Consider the following 27948-nt stretch of genomic DNA (forward strand, 5'->3'; position numbering starts at 1 on the left):
GGAGGGGAGTCAGGCAGTCGCTCTGATGTTTCATGTATGAGCAGGACTCACGCAGGACACGTAGAACCCAAAAGCCCCTCCCCGCCGGCCCGAGTGAAGAGCTATGTCCCTGCCCATCTTGGGTGGCCGTTGACTATGGGCACAGAGCAGAGGGGAGCTTGACCGGAACCTACATCGCTCACTCGTTCATTCCTTCGATCAATCAGCCAATATTTACTGAGCATCTACTATGTGTCAGGGCTGTGCTCAGCCCTGGTGACACAGAAATGATGGAGAAAGGGGGCTTCCCGAAGCTCAGTGGGGAGAGGGCAGGGCCTGGGTGTGGGCGCCCTGTGTTCCAGGAGGAGCCTTGGCTAGAGCGCCCTCGGGAGGCTGGAGGGAGCTGGCCCAGTCACCAAGCCTGTTAATGACACTCATTTCCTCATTTCTACCTCTGTGATGGGCTGGGCACGGGCCTGGGAGCCTGAGTTTCACTGATGAATTTTACAAAGGTCTCAGCCCTCAGAGTTTACATTAAGGCCCCGGGAATGTGAAATCTGCAACCTGAATATTTTCTAATCCTTCTTGACCTGAGAATATTCCAGTGAAACTGGGCTCCTGGGAAACCCAGCCTCTGCCTCACCCACAACAGCCATGAGGCAGAGCGCTTGGTCTGCGCCCCCCTTAGGACGTGGAACCCTCTCCTTCCCTACTCTGCCGGCAGCGCGAGGTTGGCCAGAGGTGGGAGGGCTTCGCGTTAAGCGCTGTAGTGGGACGATGCTGGTGGGAGGGAAGAGCGGGGGGAGGGCTGTTTTCTAAGGCCTGATGCCAGGAAGCCTTGGCCCGAAGCATTTCCTAGAGAACTAGGAAGATATCCTGACTTCTCAAACTCCCAGCCTAGCGACAGGGTAAACACAGTACACTCTCTCTCAAAGAGCTGGACGCCGAAGCCAGAGCCCACGGGCCATCTCAGCGCTTCCTGCTGGACAAGGCAGGCCTCTCGCAAAGGGGGATCCAGCTCCTGCCCGAGGCCGCAGCAAAGCCACCGGCTCCTGGGAAGACTGACATGGCCGTGACCTACACGGTCCTCCTTGGGAGGCAGGAAGAGGGTCTGGCGCTGGTCAGGCAGAGGCACAGGGAGAGGGGCCCAGCAAGGAGGCCGTGCTGGCCTGTCCGGGTTGGCACGCCCCGTCCTTGCGCGGAGGCAGGGACAGCGGGGGCACGTTCTGAAGGAAGAGAGGCGTTTATCTTTAGAGGTTATTAGAGGGATATTCCTCCCCCAGGAATTGACATGGAAGCCGAAGGCAAGTGAAATTTCAGAAGGGATTCAGGACCGGGAATCTCAGCCGGGACGGACATCTGGGGCCAGGCACTTGATTCTCTGTCGTGTGGGGGGCGTCCTGTGCACGGTGGGATGCCTGGCAGTGCCCTTGGCCTCTGCCCGCTACATGCAGTGGCATCCCCTACCCCCAGCTTTGGCGGCCACAAATGTCTCCAGATACTGCCAGGTGTCCCCTGGGGACAAAACCACTCTCGGCTGAGAGCCGCGGGTCCAGCTGTCTCCCTGGACCAAGCTTCCCCCGCGTCCGCCCCGCCAGCTCTTAGGCTCCGCCTCCACTCCCCAAGGTGCCGGGACTTCGGTACGGAAACTCCAGCCTCCGCTCAGGCGCAGGCGGACTGGGGCGGGTGCTCACTCCCGGCTCCTCCCCCCGCGCCCGCGGGAGCCCCATCCTCACCATGCCCGAATCCGTGCTCGCTGCTACCCCGCACCAACCTCCCCTGCGTTCCCTGTCTCTCCTATTCTGCTCTCCACTCTCTTTATTCCACAGCACTTACACCTTCTAGCATACTATTTCATTGAGTGTATCGTTTACTATCTGTCCCTCCTCCTGCCCACCGTCCACCGCCCCCATAAAAGCTACTTCAGGGCCGGGATCTTTGCTTATTCCACAGATGTGTCCCAAGTGCCCATAACAGTGTCAGGCCCACGGGAGATGCTGAACAAACATTGTTGCATGAAGCATCAGGACTCTACAAACATTATGAGCATCTGTGACCTTTGTCATCACTCCGCTGTTGGTTGCTTTCTCTTTCCCAGCATGTTGCCTGTCGGTGCTTAGCAGGAAACCCTTCACAGGAGCAGGGCCTGGCGTGCGTCTTTGGGACGGCTGAGACTCTGCCTTCCTGCAGCTGGTGGGGAAGGGGTGAGGAGAGAGAGTCCCAAGGAGTGGGCAGCCCAGGGTCTGGGGGAGGCCACAGGTGAGTTCCCTGGCCTGCTATGAGGATGGCGGGCGTGCGGGCCTGAAGCCAGCACTGGGGAGGCCAGTGCTACACCAATGCTGCCAGGGCCCACCTCTCAGCATCCTGGGGCAGGATTTGTCCTCTAAGGCCTGGCAGTGTGCTGGGCACAAAGCAGGATCTCAATAAATGCTTTCCGGACTGAGCATTTACAAGGAAATATAATGTAGCGTTGTAGGTAAGAGCTTGGGCTTTGGGGCCGGATGCTTTGTGTTCCAACCCTGGCATTGCCACCTGTCTATCTGACCTTGGGCAAATCCCTTCCCCTGCCTGGGCCCTCACACCTTCATCTGTTAGGTGGAAATTAAAACAATACTCATCTCATGAGCATCAGTCTGTAAGTGGGAGCTAGTACAGGATTCCTTCCGAAGAGAGCAGCAGGAGGTACTGTACTTATTATCTAATTCTACAGAGCAGATCATCCTAAACTTTGTGGCTTAAGACCAGCAATGTTCCTTTATTGACATCTCTCACAGTTTCTGTGTGTCAGGCGTTCAGGAGCGGCTTGGCTGTAGGTTCTGGTTCAGGCTATGTCGTGAGCCTGCGGTCAGATGTCAGCCAGGGCTGTGGTCTCATCTGAAGGCTCCACCGGGACTAGAGGCCCTGCTCCCAGGCGGCTCCCTCACGTGCTGGCTTGTTGGCAAGAGGCTTCAGTTCTTCTTCACGTGGGCCTCTCCACTGGGCTACCTCAGTGTCCACAAGACATGTTGGTGGCTTTCACCAGAGTGAGTGGTCCAGGAGAACAAGGTGAGGTTCAGCGCCCCTTAGGTCTAGCCTTGGAAGATGCATATCATCAGCGCTGTCGTGCTCTGTCTGCTGAGGGCTCCCAGACGAGCCCTGGCCCCATGTGGGAAGAGACTACACAGGTGTGAGTACCAGGTGGTGAGGCCACTGGGGCCACCTTGGAGGCTGGCTCCCATGGATACACCTGACAGTCAATCTCGAAATTGGGAGCGGCTCCATCCAGCCCCTGGCAACTGCATTGCATTTCCACCTTCGTCTGCTCCTCTGCAAAATGACATACATTGCTGAGCACTGTCTGCCTGGTTGGTTTAAGCATCTGTTTCCAGGCGAGTCTGTGAGCTTTATAAGAAAGGGGCCTGCAGCGTCTTTGTATCCCTGTGCTCACAATGCCTCAGTAAATGCCGGAAGAAATGAATGTCATCTCACATCTCACTTTCGTACAGTTTCCACTTTGTCCCCGAGTTCTAACCAGCGAAAGCCCAGGAACATTCAGAGCCTCAAAGGTCCAACACGGCTCAACACAGGGCAGAGGTGTGGAGCTGAGCGGGCGTGGATGTGACCCTGCAGGGATCTGCCGGCACCCAGTAAGGGCCGTTAAGACACAGCTGTGCCCAGGCCGGCCCTCAAGCCACCTCTGGACACCTCCTGCCCTGATCACATCCATTGCCAAGCCTGGGTGGACAAGGATGAAGCAATTATAAATCACATCCTTCCTTCCTCAGTTTTGGGATTCAATCCAGGCATTAGGATCGTGGATGATCTTGCCTTTTCTGTATTTTTTCAGATTTACCACAATGAAATTGCATTTGTTTAATGATGAGAAAAAAAACAGGGAAAAATATAAACCTTACTCTGCTTGTGATTTTCACCATGACTGGTCCCAGTAGGGCCTGGGATCTGGTTCTTCCGCAGGACACGCTGAGGTCTGCCTGAGGGTCACTTCCCCTGAGTCCCCACTGTTTGCTGGAGGACTCAGTGAGCGATCTGTGAAATGGGCTGTTGAGTTTTACTTTTCATTTTGCAGATTGCTTGCAAGGATTAGTGGGGCACCCTGGACACATGGTTGATGGAGGCCAGATGGCCTGTGACAGAGGGGCAGAGGATGGACTCGTTGTCAGGATAACTCTGACCACCCCCTAGAAGTGAGTTGTGGCCTATATGGCCTGAACAGTTACACCAGCTCTCTAAGGGATCGTGCCAGAAGAAACCTGACTTCGAGGCTCACATTCAATCATTATCACCATTATGATGGTAATTAGCAATGTCTGGTGGATTCTGGACTTCCTGCTTTGCTACAACGTAACAGCTGAGTTCCCAGTTCCGCGCTGGGAGAAGACAGACATTCCGGGGTCTCATGAGAGATCGTCGTGACATGTATTAACACCACTGACATCCTGAGATCCACCAGGCCTGACGTTAATAAGCATTTTTTCCCTGTTTCTTTTCCGCTCCCTCTCCAGAAACAGCTTCTCAGTGAAAATTGTCATGACAACCTGAGCGCGGGCACTTCGGCGGGCGGAGCAGGGACAGAGGGTCTGGGCGTCAGATGAAAGAGCCTGATGACGGTGGCGGCCTGGCCGCGGGAAGCTTGGCAGCGCAAAATCAAAGTGAGTGTTGAAGGTCACGCTCGGTTTCACGAATGGAAAGCTAGGTGAGGGGCTTCTCCGCGCAGAGGCTCCAGGTCCCCAGCATGGTCTGGAGGATGCCCGGAGCCTGCATGGGGCTGGTCCTGCCCGCCGGGCCCGCCCGCCCCGCCCTGGGGATCACGGTCTCATTGTGCCTTCAGCCTGGGTAACCTTTGTGCAAACAGGGGAGTGACACCCCTTTGATTCCTCCGACCCGAGCCGTTGGGGAAAGCAGGTTGTTTATCACAGCAGAGCTGTAAGAGCTCTGTACAAAGCCTGGCGGGCTACTGGGGGCAGCGAGTTCTCCGCAGACTGGAACAGAGAGCGAGGCCCGAGTCTCCTCTCTCTGGCTGCGCAGGCAAACCTTAGCCTCCGGGTCCCTGGCCTGTCCCTAAGGTGGAGCTCCTCCTGCCCAAAGTCCCTGGCCTGTCCCTGGCCTGTCCCTAAGGTGGAGCTCCTCCTGCCCAAAGTCCCTGGCCTGTCCCTGGCCTGTCCCTAAGGTGGAGCTCCTCCTGCCCGAAGTCCCTGGCCTGTCCCTGGCCTGTCCCTGGACTGTCCCTAAGGTGGAGCTCCTCTTGCCCGAAGTCCCTGGCCTGTCCCTGGCCTGTCCCTAAGGTGGAGCTCCTCCTGCCCGAAGTCCCTGGCCTGTCCCTGGCCTGTCCCTGGCCTGTCCCTAAGGTGGACCTCCTCCTGCCCGAAGTCCCTGGCCTGTCCCTGGCCTGTCCCTGGCCTGTCCCTGGCCTGTCCCTAAGGTGGAGCTCCTCCTGCCCGAAGGCCCTGGCCTGTCCCTGGCCTGTCCCTGGCCTGTCCCTGGTCTGTCCCTGGCCTGTCCCTAAGATGCAGCTCCTCCTGCCCGAAGGCAGATGGCTCCCCAGGCGCTCTCCCCAGTCCCTCTGACCAGAAGATCTGAGATCCCAGAAAACTGGCTTGTGCCACGGAAAGAACAGGCTTCAGTTGTCAGGACGATCTGGATGGAATCCTAGCTCTGCCACCCGCCCTGTGTGACCCTGGGCAAGTTACAGAAACTTCTCCAAAGTGCAGCCTCCTCACACACCCGGCTCTCAAGCCCAAGGGGGGCTACGCTAACCTCTCGGCAGACACCGTTCTAAATGCTGTACGCACGTTAACTCAGAGCAGCCCTACAACGTGCGACATCTACTACCATACACTTCCATTTTATAGATGAGGAACCTGAGGCCCAGAGAGGTTAGGGTTCTTGCCCCAAATCACAGACTAGTGAGAGGCAGAGCCCAGAATTAGACCCAGGCGGTCTGACCCCAAGTCCATACACTTAGCCCCACGCTGGATTGTTCCAGACCCTACACCACCTCCTGCAAGACCCTCACCAGTCTCAGTTTTCACCACGCTCCTCTGCCCCTACGTTCCACGCACCCAGGCCTTCGTGAAGCGGCTGAGCCCACGCTGACCCCGGGGCCTTGGTGCACGCTGAGCCTCTGCCCGTGTCTCCATCCCCCTCGCTGCCTGGCGGCGCCCTCCCCCTTTGCCCCTCCGCCTACACGTCCCTTCCTCAAAGGGACACCCTGACCGCCTGGTCCAGCGACAGCGCAACTGCAAGGAGAGAGGGCTCTGTTCGTTTCCCCGGGTCTGTGAGACCCGTGAGGGCGCGCCCGGGTCCGCTCCCTTCGCCGTGGTCCACGCTGGCACAGAGAGCTCAATGTCCAGCTCTACTCCGGGTGGGGTACCTGTCAGAGGTGCCGGGGAGGGGACTTCAAGGCTGAAGTGAGAGCTAGAAGAGGTCGTACCGGAGGGCTGCCCGTCCAGCCGGCGGGGGCCTCGGGTGTGGGCACGGCAAAGGCGAGGCTGAGAGTAACGCGGCCCACCCTGCCTGGAGCGGTGGCGGCTTGCCTCGAGCCCACCACCTTCTCCCCACAGAGGGCCGGGGCCGTTCCGGATCAGAGCTCGTGGGCGGTGTGCCATGGGGCCGACCAGTGCAGAGGAAGGGAACCGCCTAGACCTGCATCCGGGCCCCCTGTTAAAATGGACGTGTAACTAGATGGTCCTTATCCACCAAGGGGCCTCGTTGTCACCCACTCCTGTCTGCTGGGGAAAACCATCCATCCCGTCCTCTGGGCTCAGTGTCACCACACTGTCCAGTTCATCATCCCACCTTTACAGGACCCGGCGCAGTACAGGGGCGACACGCCAGCCTGGCCGTCGGGAAACCAGGTCTGTGGTCTGCCATTACCTCCCTGATCTTGGACACATCAGTTATGCTCTCTGGGCATGAAAATTTTCATCTTTCAAGTAAGAGGCTTAGATTAGAAAGGCAGTCTTTCAACATTTTTTTAAACAGTTGGATACTCTTTTAAATTTAAAAACTGAAATCTTCATGGAACTTCAATATCGAGGGCAGATAATGGTAAAACACCGCTGCTGTAATAGGGATGGGCAGACCCACCTATTCACTGTCTCCCCAAACTCCCCTACCCCTCGGCTCCAAAGAACTGCCAGGGCCCCAAGGAGCGCAGCTTGAAGCCTCCTGACGCAGGTGCTCCCCAGGAACGTCCCTGCAGTGTCCCCCGCGCTCCCTGGAGGCAAGCGGCCTGACATAGGGCTGGACCCCAGAGCTGCCGGGAGATGTCCGTGGGCCCTAAGGGCGTGGTGGCAGCACCGGCATTTTCCATGCAGCCGGGAGGCCACGGAATTCCTTCCACGCTGGGGCAGCTGTCACCAGGCATTAACGGTTGGGTTGTCTAAGAGTGGACGCTGGGGAGTCCCAACCAGAGGTGTGACGCGTTGCCTCAGCAGGTACGTGGGCTCGTGCTGCTGCAGTAAAGGTGCCGTCAGCCCATACACGGGGCCTGATGAATGTCGGCTTTGGCAAGTCCTAACCCAGGCACTGATGCTAGATCACAGACAACATCCACTGAGCCCATCACCCCACAAACATCCGTGAATGAGAGCGCCTCAGGGCTGTGACTAATTAATGCTGATCAAAAACAATTAAATGTTAAATGTCAAAAAAAAAAGAACACCTCGGGAACGGTACCACTTTGTGGTTCACAGCCCAGGCTGTGCAGGCAGCTAGATTTAGTCAAATCCCCCAGCTCGTTTTCTCATCTGTAAAATGGGAAAACTAATATCGACATCCTAGGGTTGTTGTTTGGAGTAAACGAGAAAGCGTGTGTACAGCTCACAGCGTGCTCAGATACCATTATTATTAACATCACGGGGGCCTGTTTCCAAGCAGCTGCCAGGAGGCATCACACACAAAGAGAACACACAACTACAGAAAACCCTGGACAGCACCCCAGCCATTTCTTAACCTGGATCTTAGAGCTATCTGTCTGCCTGTTTTGAATGCTAGATATGCTGCATATAAAATTATAGAGATAATCTGAGGGGTTTTTTAAAATTAATTAATTAACTTATTTTTGGCTGCGTTGGGTCTTCGTTGCTGTGCGCAGGCTTTCTCTAGTTGCAGCGAGCAGGGGCTACTCTTCGTTGCGGTGCGTGGGCTTCTCATTGTGGTGGCTTCTCTTGTTGCGGAGCACGGGCTCTAGGCATGCAGGCTTCAGTAGTTGTGGCACACGGGCTCAGTAGTTGTGGCTCGCGGGCTCTAGAGTGTAGGCTCAGTAGTTGTGGTACACGGGCTTAGTTGCTCCGCAGCATGTGGGACCAGGGTTCAAACCCGTGTCCTCTGCATTGGCAGGCGATTCTCAACCACTGCGCCACCAGGGAAGTCCTAATCTGAGGTTTTAAAATGATGTTATCTGCCTGCCTCCAGAGAAGATTTACTTTTATTTTGAGTAGGCACTTGGGCAGATTATCTTAACCCGTCCTACATGAGCTGATTCAAAGCTGGTTTCAGTCTGTGAAGGCTGGTCCATTCCTGACTCACCCTTATGCCTGGGGGTAACCCCTTTGTTGCTCCACTCAAAAGCCTGGAGTGTTTACTAAGCCCCCTCCTCCTAGGCAGGACCCAAGCTTGAATGTTCGTTCCTCCAGCCTCATGGGACTGAAAGTTCTACTCAGTTTCTCAGCCCCTCAGCTGGCACTTAGAAATTAGCAAATGCCTCATGGGGTAGGGGAATGGAAGGCTCCCCTCTCTGTAACTCCCTCTTCTCCTTGATTTTGGCCCCTCAAGTCCCGGCTGCCTTGGGAGCTCTCTGATAGCTTCAACAGGGTTTGTAAAAACAGTTCATCTGGTTTTTCTAGTTGTTCTCAAGGTGGGGTTGATGTGGTTATTAGGTAGTCCACCATACTGGAAGTGAAAGTCTCTGTTTGAGTTAATACTCATTTAGGTTTTTTGGGTTTTTTTATTGTTCTATTTTCCCATGCTTTGTTAATTTAAAGGTCTCACCAAGATGGTTGGGGGTAGTGAGAATCCATCTCTTTCATGCCAGTCTAGGATCAAATTCCTCAGGAGGCACAAAGGTAGGCTGTGAGGAGGGTGTCTGGTCATGGATTCAGATGGCACCTTGTCATAAAGCAAAGTCAAAGAAGGCATGTTGACTGCAGGTTTCCTCAGCAGCTGAACTCTGGAGGCATTTTTCCTCAGCAAGTCCACACACTAGTTCGATTAATGCTAACTTTTCCTCCAAATGATACAGCTTAGAAACAAGGTAAGAGAGCCATCTCCTGGTAAGAAATATGGTGATGTTGAGACTTACAGAGATTCTCAAACTGTGTGGGACCCTGAGGGTCCTGGGAAGAGGGGGTTTGGGAAGGTGTTCAGAGTGAGTGCATTCTTGTCTCTGTCTTCACATCACCTTCAACCAGTGCAGCTCCCACTTTGTCCATTTTATGCACTGGATTTCTGATCCAGGTTTCCACCATGTGGAATCTGAGAAATTGTTCCATCAAACAAGTTTGAAACAGTTTCATCTTATTGATAATCTGAGTTCTCCGGACATAAGTGACTTTCCTAGGGCCGTACAAACGATTCCTGGTAACGCCAGGACAAAACCCAGCTATTCTGACGCCAGTTCAAGCACTTTCCACCACCCTACACTCTGTCACTTGGAGATTCAGTTTCCCAAAAGGTCTTTGCTTTAGAAAAATGTTTCTCTTAAAGAGCACTGTTCCTTGCTTTTTGTAGAGCTTTGTGGGCTCTTCTCACGAGCTCCCCCTGGAGGACATGGAGTGAACAAGGCTGCTGTCTTTCCAATGATGGGACCAGAGGCAGCAAAGCTCCCTGGAAGCACAGTAGTGCTTTGCAGCAGATGCCCCGGGAGACCGTGCCATCCTAGCTCTCGTGACTCACCATGTGACCTTGATAAGTCAGGCCGCCTCGCTGGCCCCAGTTTTCTCTTCTGTAAAATTAGAAAACCAGGAAGCTGAAGATCTTTGCACTTTGTTGTGGGAGGTCCTTCAGAGAATCCCCCAAGAAGGCCTGAGGCACCCCGACGTGGGCACGTGATTCCTCCTTCTCTTGGGAAGCCAAGGATGTCAATAAACCCAGATTATTGGTCCGTTCTAAGAGAGGAGCTACATCTCTGCCTCAAGGGAGGAGGATATATAACCTCAGAGTTCTGGGCTCACCTGTGTCCCCCCGCCCAAATTCCTATATTGAAGCCCTAACCCCCAGTACCTCAGAAAGTGACTGTATTTGGAGGAAGGGCCTTTAAAGGGGTTAATTAAGGTAATAAGATCACTAGTTTGGGTCCCAATCCAATATGACTGGTGCCCTTATAAGCAGCCAAGGAGAGACGCCTCAGGAAAACCCAAATCTGCCGACACCTTGATCCTGGACATCTAGCCTCCAGAACTGTGAGCAAATAAATTCCTGTTGTTCAAGCCCCCCCGTCCGTGGTACCTTGTACGGCAGCCCTAGCAATCTAATACAGTTGGTAAATTCCCTGCTCAATGACCGACTCCCCGTTTTGGGAATCATCCCTGTTTGCTCTTTTAACAATCTCTTTGTCAATAAATTGGAGAGAAATGCATCCCTTAGAATGAGTAAGATAAATAAAGTTATGATGAGATGTGACTACGGACCTACAATTCCGGCCCTGAGGGAGAAGTCATGACAACTCGCACGCATCCTTTTGCTAGAAGAGGCACGGGCTGTCCTTGCAAGGGCTGGGCTGAGATGGGCCAGCAAATCCTCTGTTTGCCCTCATCACTAAAGGATCCGTGCCAGCTCTAGGGTCCCGGACTGCTTGGATCATTGAAGGATCCCACGCTTGGCAGGGGGCTGGAGCCAGGAGGTACGACCTGGGTGGTACTTGGCATTGCATTTAGCAGGAAAAAATGGAACGTGAAGCCCATAGCTTGTCTCTGCCTTTCGGCGTCCTGCAATTCCCATCTCATTGGAGTAAAATGAACCCAAGTACCATCTGGTACAGGAAGGTGAAGTCCATGTCTGTCAGACCCTAAAACACACCTGAAGGGGTTTACTGACTTGGGGCCAGGTGGATGGAAGCTTTATCCATTGAGGAAAGAACAAAACAATGGCTCCCAATACAGAGATGTGTACAAAAAGCTAAAATAAAGCCCTCTGCTTAGCCAAGAAATGGCCAGTCAATCTAGGATTAATAAGCAACAGCGTGGCTGGTCTCTGCTGCCCCGTCACCACACAAAGGTCATACATTCTCTTGAGTTCAAAGGCTGAGGAAAGAGCACGAGCTCTGGAGTCAGGCCTGAGTTCAGACCCTGGCTTTTCTGCCAACAACGGCATAACTTGGTCTCTCTCATCCTCGGCTTCCCGATCTGTGAAATAGGGATAACAACGCCTTTCTCGTGGCTGTGAAGAGCACATGAAATAACGGTATTAAGGTCCAAGTGTGCGGAGCCTAGGGCCCTGCTATTTTTCAGTGTTAATGTCGGCGTCTCCCACTGTCCATCACTGAGCCCACGGTGGGACCAGCACACACAAAGGCACGCCCGGCATGATCAACAACTTGAAAATTTGATCAGGTTTGTTAAGGCTGAATGGGGCTTGAAAGAGTGGAGAGACTCTTTTTCCTTTGACTTAGAAAGACCCAAGGGCAGGTTTCAGACAGGATGTCCAAATGCCCAAGGCCCCCTCCTGTGACGAGGTGTGCAGTTTTGATGAGGTATATTGAGCCCCATCAGTCGCCTGGCCCTAGAAGCTGAGTCTGCTGGCAAATAAGCCTAAAGGAAAAGTCTTTGGTCTGGTCAGTGAGCAGAGTTCACCAAGAACATATGCAAGAGCACAGCCAACCCCATGTCCCTAATTAACCAGGAAGGGAGGCCCAGCACGAGGAGAAAGGCTCTTAAACGGACTCACTCCCTCTCCATTCTGATTAAGCAACAGAGTCTGTCCTTATGTGCACTGGTGGTCTTTACATCATAGCCCAGGGTAAGGGCTGCTGAGAGTCTAACATCCCATAATTAGTCCCCCACTATCATCGGGACTAAACCCAGACAAAACCCAACATGCCTCGACAGGACCCACAAGAGACGACTGCTTGCATGACATGATCTGGGAAAGCCCCACAGGCTGGCCCACTCTCAGATCTCTCTTCCAGTCTGTGTCAGGCACAGTCCCCATGAGACCCATGTCAGAATGGACACAGGTCGCCAGAGAGGGAAGTTGGCCCATGATCTGTAATCACCACCTTCGTACTGCCAGCTCACCTCAATGAGAAGACAGCTCTACGGGGGACTAGGACACAGACACTCTTTGAGAGAAGTAGGAGAGTCAGGGAAAGATGCTAGAAACAGGGTATCACCTGGGATCATCACCTGGGATCACCAGGTCTCAGTGAGATGCTAGGTGAAGCCCCAGTGTCCCCCGAGTCAGACAGCCCTGGCTTCCAATCCAGCTCCTCCACTCACCTACTAGCTCTGTGATACTGAGAAGATTACTTAACTTCTCTAAGTAACAGCATCTAGAAAATGCAGATATTTTCTACTCCGTGGTGTTGGAGGCCTAAAGGAGCTCCCGTGGGGAAGACTAAACAGTGCCTGGCTCGCTAACTATGCCTTCCTCTCCTCTGCGGGCAGGACTGTGGCGGCTTCCTCTTCCTCGTGGTCCTTTGGCCTCTTCCTCAGGGTACCCTCTCCCAAATCTCCCCATCTTGCCTTTGCTTTTCCTCTAGTGACAGTTCAGGCAACACTAAGGGCCAATTCACCCGCAGCAGCTCTGGGCTGAAGTTGCAAGTGGATGCCCCCTTACCTGCAGCCCTGAGCCGCGCACACTGGAAACACTAACAAAGGCCAAACATAATGACTTCTATGTCTTTCTTTACTCCCCAAGGACTATCTACAAGGGCAACTCAGACGGCTATTAATTTTTTAATTGTGTTACAATCAGATCTACCTTTAGGCTTAATTGCAAGACTTGCATTTTTCACCGCTGAATCAATAGTGAGTTGTTAATTTTCTATTTCACCATGTGATGATGTGGACAGTTATAATGTCAACAGTCTAGGAAGCCCCTGCTGTTCCCCAGCAGCATGCCGGGCACTAGGAAAACAGATTTGAGACTAATCCGTACCCTCTTGGCATTCACAGCCTAGGTGAGGAAATGGAAATTATGTATAAGAAGAATGAAAAGTGTATCAGAGAGAAAATGGTTAGGTGGTAAATGGGAAAGGCAGGTGGTGAGCCTGATAGGAGACTGACGTGCCCTTGGGACTTAGAACTGGAGGAAATCCGATTGCTGAGGCAACTATAAATCTACACAGGACAGGAGGTAGGGAAAGTTTCCTTAAAGAGAGAGGGTGGAAGGGAGCCTTGGCTGTAATCTTAGAGAAGGTATTCAAAGCTGAGGAATAAATTTGTCAATCTGGAGAGACGGACATGGTAACCACAAAGGCAATGGTCCCCCCAAAGCAGGGGGCCTCCATCCCAGGGGGTACCAAAATGATCCACTGGGTAATGGGACAAAAACTAGAACTTCTTTTTATATCTTGTTTATCCTTTAAAATTTCTATATGTGGGTATGCTTTTTTCTTTAAAACATCTTTATTGGAGTATAATTGCTTTACATTGTTGTGTTAGTTTCTGCTGTATATAGTTTCTGCTGTATAACAAAGTGAATCAGCTATACATATACATATGTCCCCATATCTCCTCCCTCTTGCATCTCCCTCCCTCCCACCCTCCCTATCCCACCCCTCTAGGTGGTCACAAAGCACCGAGCTGATCTCCCTGTGCTATGCAGCTGCTTCCCACTAGCTATCTATTTTACATTTGGTAGTGTATATATGTCCATGCCACTCTCTCACTTCGTCCCAGCTTACCCTTCCCCCTCCCCGTGTCCTCAAGTCCATCCCCTACATCTGCGTCTTTATTCCTGTTCTGCTCCTAGGTTCATCAGAACCATTTTTTTTAAGATTCCATATATTTGCGTTAGCATACGGTATTTGTTTTTCTCTTTCTGACTTACTTCACTCTGTATGACAGACTCTAGGTCCATCCACTGCACTACAAATAACTCAATTTCATTTCTTTTTATGGCTGAGTAATAGTCCATTGTATATATGTGCCACATCTTCTTTATCCATTCATCTGTTGATGGACACTTAGGTTGCTCTTATGACCTGGCTATTGTAAATAGTGCTGCAATGAACATTGGGGTGCATGTGTCTTTTTGAATTATGGTTTTCTCAGGGTATATGCCCAGTAGTGGGATTGCTGGGTCATACGGTAGTTCTATTTTTAGTTTTTTAAGGAACCTTCATACTGTTCTCCATAGTGGCTGTATCAATTTACATTCCCACCAACAGTGCAAGAGGGTTCCCTTTTCTCCATACCCTCTCCAGCATGTATTGTTTGTAGATTTTTTTTTTTTTGCTTTCCTATATCCTTTATTATTTATTTTTAACATCTTTATTGGAGTATAATTTTGATGATGGCCTTCTGACCGGTGTGAGGTGACACCTCATTGTGGTTTTGATTTGCATTTCTCTAATGATTAAGGTTGTTGAGCATTCTTTCATGTGTCTGTTGGCAATCTGTATATCTTCTTTGGAGAAATGTCTATTTAGGTCTTCCGTCCATTTTTGGATTGGGTTGTTTTTTTGATATTGAGCTGCATGAGTGTCTTGTATATTTTGGAGATTAATCCTTTGTCAGCTGCTTCATTTGCAAATATTTTCTCCCATTCTGAGGGTTGTCTTTTTTGCCACACCACATGGCTTGCAGGATCTTAGCTCCCCCAACCAGGGATTGAACCTGGGCCCACGGCAGTGAAAGTGCCAGGTCCTAACCACTGGACCACCAGAGAATTCCCCGGATATGCTTTTTTTTTTTTTTTTTTAATATTTATTTATTTGGCTGCACTGGGTCTTAGTTGTGGCGTGTGGGATCTTTTAGTTGTGGCATGCAGGATCTTTAGTTGTGGCATGTGGACTCTTAGTTGTGGCATGCATGTGAGATCTTAATTCCCTGACCAGGGATCAAACCCAGGCCCTCTGCATTGGGAGCGTGGAGTCTTAGCCACTGGATCACCAGGGAAGTCCCTTTCTGGGTATGCTTTCTAATGTGCAAAATATACTAGTCCAGAAGAATATGATTTGTAAATAATTAAATAGGTTCTTCGGGAGTTCACACTCAAAATGTGTCTTTTCTGTGGAGCAGAAAATTAATGATCAAAGCAATCTGGTGACCACTGTAAAATCATTGTTTGGGGCTGGATTCTGTCCCCCCCTCCCCATATTCATATGAAAGCCTAACCCTCACTACCTCAGAATGTGAGTGTATTTGGAGAGGGGGTCTTTAAAGTGGTAATTAAGTTAAAATGAGGTCACTAGGGTGGGTCCTAATCCAATAGGACCAGTGTCCTTATAAGAAGAGGAAATTTAGACACAAACAGGCAGAGGGGAGACCATGTGAGGGAGAAGAGAGACGCAAACAGGCAGAGGGGAGACCACATGAGGGAGAAGACGGCCGTCTGCAAGCCAAGGAGAGAGGTCTCAGAGGAAATCAACCCTCCTGACATCTTCATCTTGTACTTCCAGCCTCCAGAACTGTGAGAAAATGCATTTCTGTTGTTTAAGCCCCCCAGTCTGTGGCACTTTGTGAAGGTAGCTCTAGCAGACTAAGACAACGGCCCTCATTCTGACCCCTGCTGGAAGGAGACTGGAAATCTCTCCCATCTGAGTCGAATCCTTCCCTCTTTGTATAGAGTCCTGTGGGTTCTCCATCTCCTGGCCTCACTATTCTAAGGGTACCTCATGGTGGAGTCCTTTGTAAGCTGCAAAGACATATCAGGAAATACCTCTCCTGCCTGGTCCCACACTACCACCAGCCCAGCCTTCCACTTGCCCACCCCCCGCCCCTTATACACCTGGCCGTGGAGACCCTTATTCCAGCCCCACCAGGACTGAGGCCATCGCTGGGTCAGTGACTTGCCCAATTTCACTAAATAAGTTGTTGGCTAAGAATGGTGTCAAAATCCATCCCTAATTATTCAATCTATAACCTTGGCAAACATGTGTTCCCAATGTCTGCCAAGTGACTTCAAAACATTTTTGACCAACTTCCCCTCTCCTAGAATAAGTATCCACTAGTAGCCTGAAAAAAACCCTAAGATTTAATTAAAATTATTAGTTGCCAGTGTGAATGTCTTTCTTTCACCTGAGCCCTCTTGGCTGGAGTTAATTTGTCATGATACTGTAACCCAAATTTTATAATTACCTGGTTGTGGCACAGTCAAAAACTTTCAAGTGGTATAAAATGTCTGCTCTAAAGCAGGGTTACAGGTTTGGAAAATAAACCATTTAAAAGAAGTTCTAAGTCTAGCCATCCTACTTAAACCTGTTACTCTTAGTGTAGTTGGTCACGTGCATCTGTGCAGTTTTTTGTTTTTGTTTTTTAATTTATTTTTGGCTGTGTTGGGTCTTCGTTGCTGCATGCGGGCTTTCTCTAGTTGCAGTGAGCGGGAGCTACTCTTCGTTGCAGTGCGCAGACTTCTCATTGCGGTGGCTTCTCTTGTTGCAGAGCACAGGCTCTAGGTGCGCGGGCTTCAGGAGTTGTGGCGTGCAGGCTCAGTAGTTGTGGCACATGGGCTTAGTTGCTCTGCGGCATGTGGGATCTTCCCGGACCAGGGCTCGAACCTGTGTCCCCTGCATTGGCAGGTGGATTCTTAACCACTGCGCCACCAGGGAAGCCCTGTGCAGTATTTTTCTAGTAGTTGACACACAATGTATTAGAATATTTGGCAAAAAACAAGCATGAGATATTTTTATTCAGATTGTGATTCCTATGCAAAAATGCACAAACGTAAAAAGAAATTCTTCCTGGGAGGTGATATTGATCTCACGAGGGGCAGTGGACACTGCTGTGAAGAAAACTCACTGGCTTTAAGCAAGGTATTTACGTTCTTTGGCCTCAGTTGTCCCATCAATAAAGTGGGATTAAAACAGTTTCCTCGCCTGGGTGCTGTAAGCATTGTGTTTAGTACCTACTTAAGCTCAGGAATAGTCAAGAAATAACTTTTGGGGGAAAAAAAAAACGTAAAGTTGCATGACATACAGGCATACACATTTCTATTTCATTAATATCCTGTGACAAAGTGAGATGCAGAAGTCTAATGAAAGGATACAATAGTAGCTGATTTTTCACTGAGAGGGGAAAAGTGGTTTCTTTCTCCATCCCAGGACCAATGGCTGGTCAGAGGAAAGAATGGAGACAATTTCAACAGACAATAACCGAATGTTGGAAGAACATTTGCAAAAACAATGGATTTCCTTCCCAAGGACTGGAAATGGCGTGGGCAGTTGGGCAATAAAGGAGCTGCAGTCATTTTCTGTCCCATTCCTACAAATGGCAACAAAAACATGATGGCGGAGAAAAACGCCAAGTGACAATCTTCATTTCATTCCTCGGGGATAGAAAACACATCCGTTTATTAAGTCTTTAAAAGCTATAACCACAGATTGCAGCAACAAGACGCTACAGAGAAAAGAGTGCTTGGGTTGAGCCAACCGTATGTGGCAACCAAATGAAAAGATGATTCCCGTATGGAGGAGGAGCGGGCCAGCCCCCGGGGAGAGCATGAACACAGAGCTCTCATTTACAGCGGAGATGTTGACATGCGGTGTGTTTTCCTCCGCAGACAGGCAAGCTCCCTGGAAAAGGAAGATGAATGCAAGCGGAGAAGATGAACTCTCTCTAGCAAACCATGTCCATTTTCTGCCTGGGGAGATGTCTAAGAAATGGATGGCCCTGACCCTGGATTAGGAGGATGTGAATGAGTTCTGCCCCAAGTACTGCCCCTGCTTCCCGACTCTGCCCAACTTGACTTTCGCAGTGAAGTCTCACTTGCCCCATCATCCCTGGGCAAGAGCTTGTCCACCTGAATTCATTTTACCAAAAACGGAGCCTTTCCCGTAATTGCAAAGGTGTGTTTATGTCAAGTTTAACATATTTTTGTAGAAATCTTTTCAAAATGAATGTCAGACCCCCCTGATCTCTCAGCATACACTGAACGTTAGTGAGATGGCACACGAGTAAGTACAGAGCGCGTGGCACCGAACACGCACTAGGCGGTGCCCTATGCCTGTTGCTCTGTTTATTCCTTTTTATAGCGCAAGGTCATCAGTGTGACTATTGCTGATGGAGGGATGCCTCTGCAGAGGGGGACAAGGTGCAAGATGAAGTTGGAGAGACACAGACGACTATGCTTTTTGAGGATTTGTGTCTGTGGTTTCTCTCCCCTCCCCCCTTTCACCATTAGGCTATTCATGGTCATTTCTTGGTCCCCTTCTCTACACTGTTTCGCTTACGCAGGCTCAGTACCTTCCCTGAACAACAGATCTGTTCATAAAACTCTCTACGAGCAAACTCCACGAGGGCACCGACTAGGTAACGCAGCCACACACGCCCTGACACGGCAGCAGTTCTGGTTCCCCAAACCTCTGTCTACTACTCTTGCCCCTCTCAGCAAGGGAAACTCCACCCTTCCAGGTGCTGAAGCCCCCAGATGCCGGAGTCATTCTTGACAAACCTCCTTCCTCGCTCCCCACCCCCAGGCAATCAGCAAATCCTGTAACCTCTCCTTTCAGAATACGGACAGAAGCTGATCACCCCTCACCTCATCCTCTGCTACCACCTTGGTCCAAGGCACCGCCTCCTCTCTCCCAGATTACCGGCCTTGTCTTCCTATTCTCAGCTCGTAAGCAGAGGTCATCCTTTTAATCATGTCACTCCTCAAAGTCGAACTCCTTTTAGTGGCCTGCGAGGCCCACTCATCTGGAGGCTCATGACCCCTCTGACCTTGTCTCCTTATACTCTTCCTCCTGGGTCACTCAGCTTCACCCACCGCCCTGGCCCCCTTGCTGTGCTTCGCACAAGCCAGACACTTGCCTGCCTCGGGGCCTCTGCACTTGCCCTTTCTTCTGTCTACAGTGCTATTCACCTAGATGTGGACATGATTCTTCTCCCGGCTTCAGATCCCTGCTCAAACATTACTTTCTAGCAAGGCCCTCTCTCTTCCTCTCCTTATTCTGCTTTAACACTTATCACTACCCAACATAAAGTAGAGTTTGCTTGTATATCTTGTTTATTGCTTCCACCAACTAGAATGTGAGCTCCATGAGAACAGGGATTTGTTTTTTCATATCTTGTTCACTACTATATCTCTAACTCCTAAAACAGTACCTGGCACACAGCTGGTCATCAATAAATATTTGCTGAGTGAAGATTTTTTTTTACGGTAGTCATTGAGCCTGCTCCTAGACGTATAGGGTAGTGATTACGAGCAAGGATTTTAAAGTCAGACTAATGAAGATTCAAAACCCTGCTCTAACCCCATTTTAGCTGCGTGACCTTAGGCAAGGTGTTGAACTTCTCTAAATGTAGTTTTCTCATCTTTAAAACAGGCATGATGGTGTACAAAAAAGTATGTAAAGCACTGAGCACAGAACCTAGCAAACTCATCATTCAATACATATGCCTTGTTATGAGTATTATTCCCATGGTCACCCCTCAGTGCAGATGGCCATTGTCTGTCACCTGTTGACCACAAAACCCCCAGCTCATCTGCTTGACTCCAGCGTTTCCCCACACCCCAGCATCTTCTACACACTAGGACCAGAGTGATCTTCCAGAACACAAATCTAATTGGTAATACAGCGATCCAAAAAATCTCTCTTCCAAAAAAACTGACAATAAATTGTCAAAACCAACTTGGCCAGAAGTCACGAAGTTATCAAAGGCTTGCAGTAATCTGGGAAGCTTTTACTCAACCTAAATGGCTAAATCTTGGTAAGAACAGTGAGACTTACGGTGTTTTAACTTGCCCTGTTCCAATCTACCCACCTCCAGCTCCATGGTTGCCTTGAAAACCAGTCCTAGTAAAACCAGTAGCCTGAGAGCCATCAGACAGATGGAAATGGAGTCGGGGCTCCTCTAAAGCTTCATGCCTGGGGAACTGTCAGTGTTTGACCTCTCTGGTAGCTCCCTGGAAGACTCCACTTGCAAAGTCACCCTTGTTTCACCTGACTTGGCGTTCACTCCACCAAAATGCCTTTTCCCCGGGGGTGATTGTCAAAAAAAACATGAAAGGGAACTGTTTAGCTTTGCGCTGGGAGCTTTGTAGCTGCCTGAGGCAGTGAACAACAGTTGGGACAAACAATTAGCTAGCCAAAAAGCTTCAGAGGAAAAGCTGAGGAATGAATCTCCAAAGGGGCTTTGAAAAGCTTCCACATATCCATGGGAATCGCGAAGGCCATGTGCGTGTGCAGGGCTATGAGTGTGCCTAGGGCTGTGCGTATGCTCACAAAAGACCTCAGAAGGCCCTAGTTCTCACCTCTAGCTGACCTTGATGCTCTGCACAACCACGAAGTGAAAGCTAAGGCATAGTTGTCGACTTCCTGGCTGAGTGTTGAAGATGAGCCCCACCAAGACACAGAGCCCTTGGCAAAGACTGGGAAGTTTACTGGTTATAGAAATTTAAGGAAATATCTGTCCATTCATTAACTGACCACTGAGCTAACTGAGCACAGAGTATAATGACTAAACATGAAAAAGATTACAGACTTTACAGAATTAGTTCAGAAAAGCTATTAAAAAAACCAAACAATAACAACAACAAACACTGGAGAAAGGGCAGAATCTGATTTCCAGAGTTACCATATTATCAGTTTGCCCAAAAAGTTCATTCAGGTTTTTCCATACGATGAAAAACCCAAACGAACTTTTTAGCCAACCCAACACGTTATTTAAAATGTCTACTTTTCGGGATGGAGTCAAGATGGCAGACTAGGAGGACACGGAATTCGCATCTTCTCACAACGAGGGCACCTACCAGGCACCGGCGGGGGACCACAGACACCTAAGGGGACGGGAGGAACCCCCAGCGACCGGGTAGGATGTGGGGTGTGGGGGGAGTGAGGGGGGAGGAGAAGTGGAGGCGGGATGGGGCTGGTGCCCCTGAGGGGCGGCTGGGGGAGGGGAACGGATCCCATGCCCGAACGGGGAAACTGGGGGACCATCGAGAGGGCAGAGGATCAACAGGGAGGATGGCCAGGTTTCCCCTGCCCACATGGGCCCCCAGGAACCTGCTGAGATCCCGGGCCTGACCCTCTGCCCACCTAGGCCTGCTCCAGCCGCGCAGGTCCTGAGGGAGAGGGAGGGAGGGAAGGGGGAGCAAAAGTAAAGGCCGGACCTCCGGGACCGGCACCACTGGGGGCAGCTGGGGGAGGGGAGGAGTTCCTACACCCAGCGGGACCCACCCATGGTTAGGGGCCCAGGGGCGACAGGGGAGACCCTGGGGGACGCAGTGCAGGGTGGGGGCGGCACGAAAGAACATAAGGGAACGGAGCCAGCACTTTCCCTGTCCACTCAGGCACTGGGGAGCCTGCTGGGCTTCCGGGCCTAATCCTCTGTCTGCAGAGCCTCCCTCCTGCAGCACAGAGCCCAAGCCCCGCCCCCACACCCCCAGCCAGGGCCCCATCTCTACACTCAGAGACCCCCTCTGAAACCCCCTCCAACGTGCTGGGCCTAAACCCCACCCACACACCCCCACTGAGGGCCCTACCTCCAAACTCGGGAACCTCACACTCCAGAGGCCCTTCTTCCACGTGCTGCCTCTCCCCTTCTGTGCAGGTCCTAAGCAGAGGCCCCGCCCCACGCTTGAACATCGCCCACCTATGCCCCACCCCACGCTCAAAAGTCACCCACCCCACCCAAAACCCCACCCCTGCCTAAGTTCCACCCCCCCCACCTAAACTCCACCCCCATAGTCAAGCCCTTTTTTTTTCTTTTTTCCTCTTTTAGATTGGGGTTCTGTTTTACCTTGCTGAGTCATTGTTGTTGATTCTTTTATATTTTTATTTTTCCTAATAAATCTTTTATTTTTCTAATTTTATTTTAATCTTTATACTTTGTTATTGTTCTCTCCTTTTGGCTTGTTCCCCCCCGCTTTTTTTTTTTTCTATTTTCTTTTGCTGTTTTATTTTACTTTGTTGCAGTTGTTTCAATTATAGTTTTATTTTTCCTAATATAATTTTTATCTTTCTAATTTTATTTTGTTTTATATTCTTTGATATTGTACTGCTCCTTTTTTTCTTTCTTTCTTCCATTTTTTTTTTTTTTTTTTTTACTGTGCCACGAAGCTTGTGGGATCTTGGTTCCCAGGCTGGAGGTGGTGGGAGCTCCAAGTCCAAACCACTGAACTAAGAGAGAACCTCAGACCCCAGGGAATATCAATCGGAGTGAGGCCTCCCGGAGGTCCTCATCTCAGCACCAAGACCCAGCTCTATCCAGCTGCCTGCAAACACCAGTGCTGGATGTCTCAGGCCAAACAACCAGTAAGACAGGACTACAGCACCACCCATCAAAAAAAAAAAAAAAAAAGAAACAACAAAAAAATATGTTACAGATGAAGGAGCAAGGTAAAAACCTACAAGACCAAATAAATGAGGACAAAATAGGCAACCTACCTGAAAAAGAATTCAGAGTAGTGATAGTAAAGATGACTCAGAATCTCGGAAACAAAATGGAGAAAATGCAAGAAACATTTAACAAGGAACTAGAAGAACTAAAGAGCAAACAGTGATGAACAACACAAATACTGAAATTATAAATACTCTAGAAGGAATCAATAGCAGAATAACAGAGGCAGAAGAACGGATAAGTGAGCTGGAAGATAAAATGGTGGAAATAACTGCCAGGGAGCCGAATAAAGAAAAAAGAATGAAAATAATTGAGGACAGTCTCAAAGACCTCTGGGACAACATTAAACACACCAACATTCGAATTATAGAGGTCCCAGAAGAAGAAGAGAAAAAGAAAGGGTCTGAGAAAATATTTGAAGAGATTATAGCCGAAAACTTCCCTAATACGGGAAAGGAAATAGTCACCCAAGTCCAGGAAGCACAGAGAGTACCATACAGGATAAACCCAAAGAGAAGCATGCCAAGACACATATTAATCAAACTATCAAAAATTAAATACAAAGAAAAAATACTGAAAGCAGCAAGGGAAAAACAACAAATAACATACAAGGGAATCCCCATAAGGTGGACAGCTGATCTTTCAGCAGAAACTCTGCAAGCCAGAAGGGAGTGGCAGGACATATTTAAAGTGATGAAAGGGAAAAACCTACAACCAAGATTACTTTACCCAGCAAGGATCTCATTCAGATTCGATGGAGAAATTAAAACCTTTACAGATAAGCAAAAGTTAAGAGAATTCAGCACCACCAAACCAGCTTTACAATAAATGCTAAAGGAACTTCTCTAGGCAGGAAACACAAGAGAAGGAAAAGACCTTCAAAAACAAACCCAAAACAATTAAGAAAATGGCAATAGGAACATACATATCGATAATTACCTTAAATATAAATGGATTAAATGCTCCAACCAAAAGACACAGACTGGCTGAATGGATTCAAAAACAAGATCCATATATATGCTGTCTACAAGAGACCCACTTCAGACCTAGGGACACCTACAGACTGAAAGTGAGGGGACGGAAAAAGATATTCCATGCAAATGGAAATCAAAAGAAAGCTGGAGTAGCAATTCTCATATCAGACAAAATAGACTTTAAAATAAAGACTATTACAAGAGACAAAGACGGACACTACATAATGATCAAGGGATCAATCCAAGAAGAAGATATAACAATTGTAAATATTTATGCACCCAACATAGGAGCACCTCAATACATAAGGCAAATGCTAACAGCCATAAAAGGGGAAATTGACAGTAACACAATCATAGGAGGGGACTTTAACACCCGCTTTCACCAATGGACAGATCATCCAAAATGAAAATAAATACGGAAACACAAGCTTTAAATGATACATTAAACAAGATGGACTTAATTGATATTTATAGGACATTCCACCCAAAAACAACAGAATACACATTTTTCTCAAGTGCTCATGGAACATTCTCCAGGATAGATCATATCTTGGGTCACAAATCAAGCCTTGGTAAATTTAAGAAAATTGAATTCGTATCAAGTATCTTTTCCAACCACAATGCTATGAGACTAGATATCAATTACAGGAAAAAATCTGTAAAAAGTACAAACACATGGAGGCTAAACAATACACTACTAAATAACCAAGAGATCACTGAAGAGGAAATCAAAAAATACCTAGAAACAAATGACAATGAAAACACGACAACCCAAAACCTATGGGATGCAGCAAAAGCAGTTCTAAGAGGGAAGTTTATAGGAATACAATCCTACCTCAAGAAACAAGAAACATCTCAAATAAACAACCTAACCTTACACCTAAAGCAATTAGAGATAGAAGAACAAAAACAAAAAAAAAAACCCAAAGTTAGCAGAAGGAAAGAAATCATAAAGATCAGATAAGAAATAAATGAAAAAGAAATGAAGGAAACAATAGCAAAGATCAATAAATCTAAAAGCTGGTTCTTTGAGAAGATAAATAAAATTGATAAACCATTAGCCAGACTCATCAAGAAAAAAAGGGAGAAGACTCAAATCAACAGAATTAGAAATGGAAAAGGAGAAGTAACAACTGACACTGCAGAAACACAAAGGATCATGAGAGATTACTACAAGCAACTATATGCCAATAAAATGGACAACCTGGAAGAATGGACAAATTCTTAGAAAAGCACAGCTTTCCGAGACTGAGCAAGGAAGAAATAGAAAATATAAACAGACAGATCACAAGCACTGAAATTGAAACTGTGATTAAAAATCTTCCAACAAACAAAAGCCCAGGACCAGATGGCTTCACAGTCGAATTCTATCAAACATTTAGAGGAGAGCTAACACCCATGCTTCTCAAACTCTTTCAAAATATAGCAGAGGGAGGAACACTCCCAAACTCATTCTACGAGGCCACCATCACCCTGATACCAAAACCAGACAAAGATGTCACAAAAAAAGAAAACTACAGACCAATATCACTGATGAACATAGATGCAAAGATCCTCAACAAAATACGAGCAAACAGAATCCAACAGCACTTTAAAAGGATCATACACCATGATCAAGTGGAATTTATCCCAGGAATGCAAGGATTCTTCAATATATGCAAATCAATCAATGTGATAAACCATATTAACAAATTGAAGGAGGAAAACAATATGATCATGTCAATAGATGCAGAAAAAGCTTTCAACAAAATTCAACACCCGTTTATGATAAAAACCCTCCAGAAAGTAGGCATAGAGGGAACCTACCTCAACATAATAAAGGCCATATATGACAAACCCACAGCCAACATCGTTCTCATCGTTTTTCAATGGTGAAAAACTGAAACCATTTCCCGTAAGATCAGCAACAAGACAAGGTTACTCACTCTCACCACTATTATTCAACATAGTTTTGGAAGTTTTAGCCCCAGCAATCAGAGAAGACAAAGAAATAAAATGAATCCAAATCGGAAAAGAAGAAGTAAAACTGTCACTGTTTGCAGATGACATGATACTATACATAGAGAATTCTAAAGATGCTACCAGAAAACTACCAGAGCTAATCAACGAATTTGGTAAAGTAGCAGGATACAAAATTAATGCACAGAAGCCTTTTGTATTCCTATATACTAATGATGAAAAATCTGAAAGAGAAATTAAGGAAGCACTCCCATTTACCATTACAACAAAAAGAATAAAATACCTAGGAATAAACCTACCTAAGGAGCCAAAAGAGCTGTATGCAGAAAAATATAAGACACTGATGACAGAAATTAAAGACGATACAAACAGATGGAGAGATATACCATGTTCTTGGATTGGAAGAATCAACATTGTGAAAATGACTATACTACCCAAAGCAATCTACAGATTCAATGCAATCCCTATCAAACTACCAATGGCATTTTTCACAGAACTAGAACAAAAAATTTCACAATTTTTATGGAAACACAAAAGCCCGAATAGCCAAAGCAATCTTGAGAAAGAAAAATGGAGCTGGAGGAATCAGGCTCCTGGACTTCAGACTATACTACAAAGCTACAGTAATCAAGACAGTATGGTACTGGCACAAAAACAGAAATATAGATCAATGGAACAGGATAGAAAGCCCAGAGATAAACCCATGCACGTATGGTCACCTTATCTTTGATAAAGGAGGCAAGAGTATACAATGGAGAAAAGACAGCCTCTTCAATAAGTGGTGCTGGGAAAACTGGACAGCTACATGTAAAAGAATGAAATTAGAACACTCCCTGACACCATACACAAAAAGAAACTCAAAATGGATTAAAGACCTAAATGTAAGGGCAGACACTATCAAACTCTTAGAGGAAAACATAGGCAGAACACTCTATGACATAAATCACAGCAAGATCCTTTTTGACCCACCTCCTAGAGAAATGGAAATAAAAACAAAAATAAACAAATGGGACCTAATGAAACTTAAAAGCTTTTGCACAGCAAAGGAAACCGTAAAAAAGACCAAAAGACAACCCTCAGAATGGGAGAAATTATTTGCAAACCAAGCAACTGACAAAGGATTAATCTCCAAAATATACATGCAGCTCATGCAGCTCAATATTAAAATGTCTATTTTTCAGCAAAAAATTATGAGGCATGCAAAGAAAAAGGAAAGTATGGGCCATACACAGGGGGAAAAAATAATTAATAGAGATTTTCCCTGAGGCAGCTCAGACACTGGACTTTCTAGATAAAGACTTGAAATCAATTATTTTAAATATGTTCAAAGATATAAAGGAAACTGTATCTAAAGAACTAAACAGGCTTCCGTGGTGGTGCAGTGGTTAAGAATCCACCTGCCAATGCATGGGATATGGGTTCAAGCCCTGTTCTGGGAAGATCCCACCTACCGTGGAGCAACTAAGCCCATGCACCACAACTACTGAGCCCATGTACCTAGAGCCCATGCTCCACAACAAGAGAAGCCGCCGCAATGAGAAGCCCGTGCACCACAACAAAGAGTAGCCCCCACTCACCAAATTAGAGGAAGCCCACACACTGCAACAAAGACCCAATGCAGCCAAAAATAAATACCAATTTAAAATATTTAAAAAAAAAAGAACTAAAGGAAAGTATGATAACAATGTCTTACCAAATAGAGAATATCAGTAAAGAGAGGAAATTAGGAAAAAAGAACCAAATACCAATTCTGCAGTTGAGAAGTGCAGTAATTAAAATGAAAAATTCACTAGAGGGACTCAACATCAGATTTGAGCAGGTGGAAGAAGCTTGAAGATGGGTCGATTAAGATTACCCACTGTGAAGAACCGAAGGAAAAAAGGAAGAAGAAAAATGAACAAAGCTCAAAGACCTTTGGGGCACCATCAAAAGTTCCATTATGTGCTTAATGGGCATCTCTGAATGAGAGGAGGAAAAAGGGCAGAAAGAACATTTGAAGAAATGATGGCAAAAAACTTTCTAAATTTGATGAAAAGCATTAACCCACACATTCAAGAAGGTCAATTCAAGAAGTTTTGGCTAGGATAATCTCAAAGAGATCCACACCTGTACATCACAATCAAAATGTCTAAAATTAAAGAAAAAGAGAGAATCTTTAAAGCATCAAGAGAAAAGTGACTCATCACATACTAGGCATCCCCAAGAAGATTAACAGCTGATTTCTCATAAATAACCATAGAGGAATGGGACCTAATTAAACTTAAAAGTTTTTGCACAGCAAAAGAAACTATCGACAAAATGAAAAGACAACCTACTGAATGGGAGAAAATATTTGCAAATGATATGACTGATAAGGGGTTAATATCCAAAAAAAAACAAAAAAAAAAGAATAGCTCATACAACTTAATGTCAACAAAACAAAACAAAACAAAAAAAAACTGAAATAAAAAATGGGCAGAAGACCTGAATAGACGTTTTTCAAAAGAAGACATACCAATGGCCAACACACATGAAAACATGTTCAACATCGTTAATCATCAGAGAAATGCAAATTAAAACCACAATAAGATTTCACCTCACACCTGTCAGAATGA

This window comes from Balaenoptera musculus, chromosome 18 (genome assembly GCF_009873245.2).
Source record: "Balaenoptera musculus isolate JJ_BM4_2016_0621 chromosome 18, mBalMus1.pri.v3, whole genome shotgun sequence".
Lineage (NCBI taxonomy): Eukaryota > Metazoa > Chordata > Mammalia > Artiodactyla > Balaenopteridae > Balaenoptera > Balaenoptera musculus.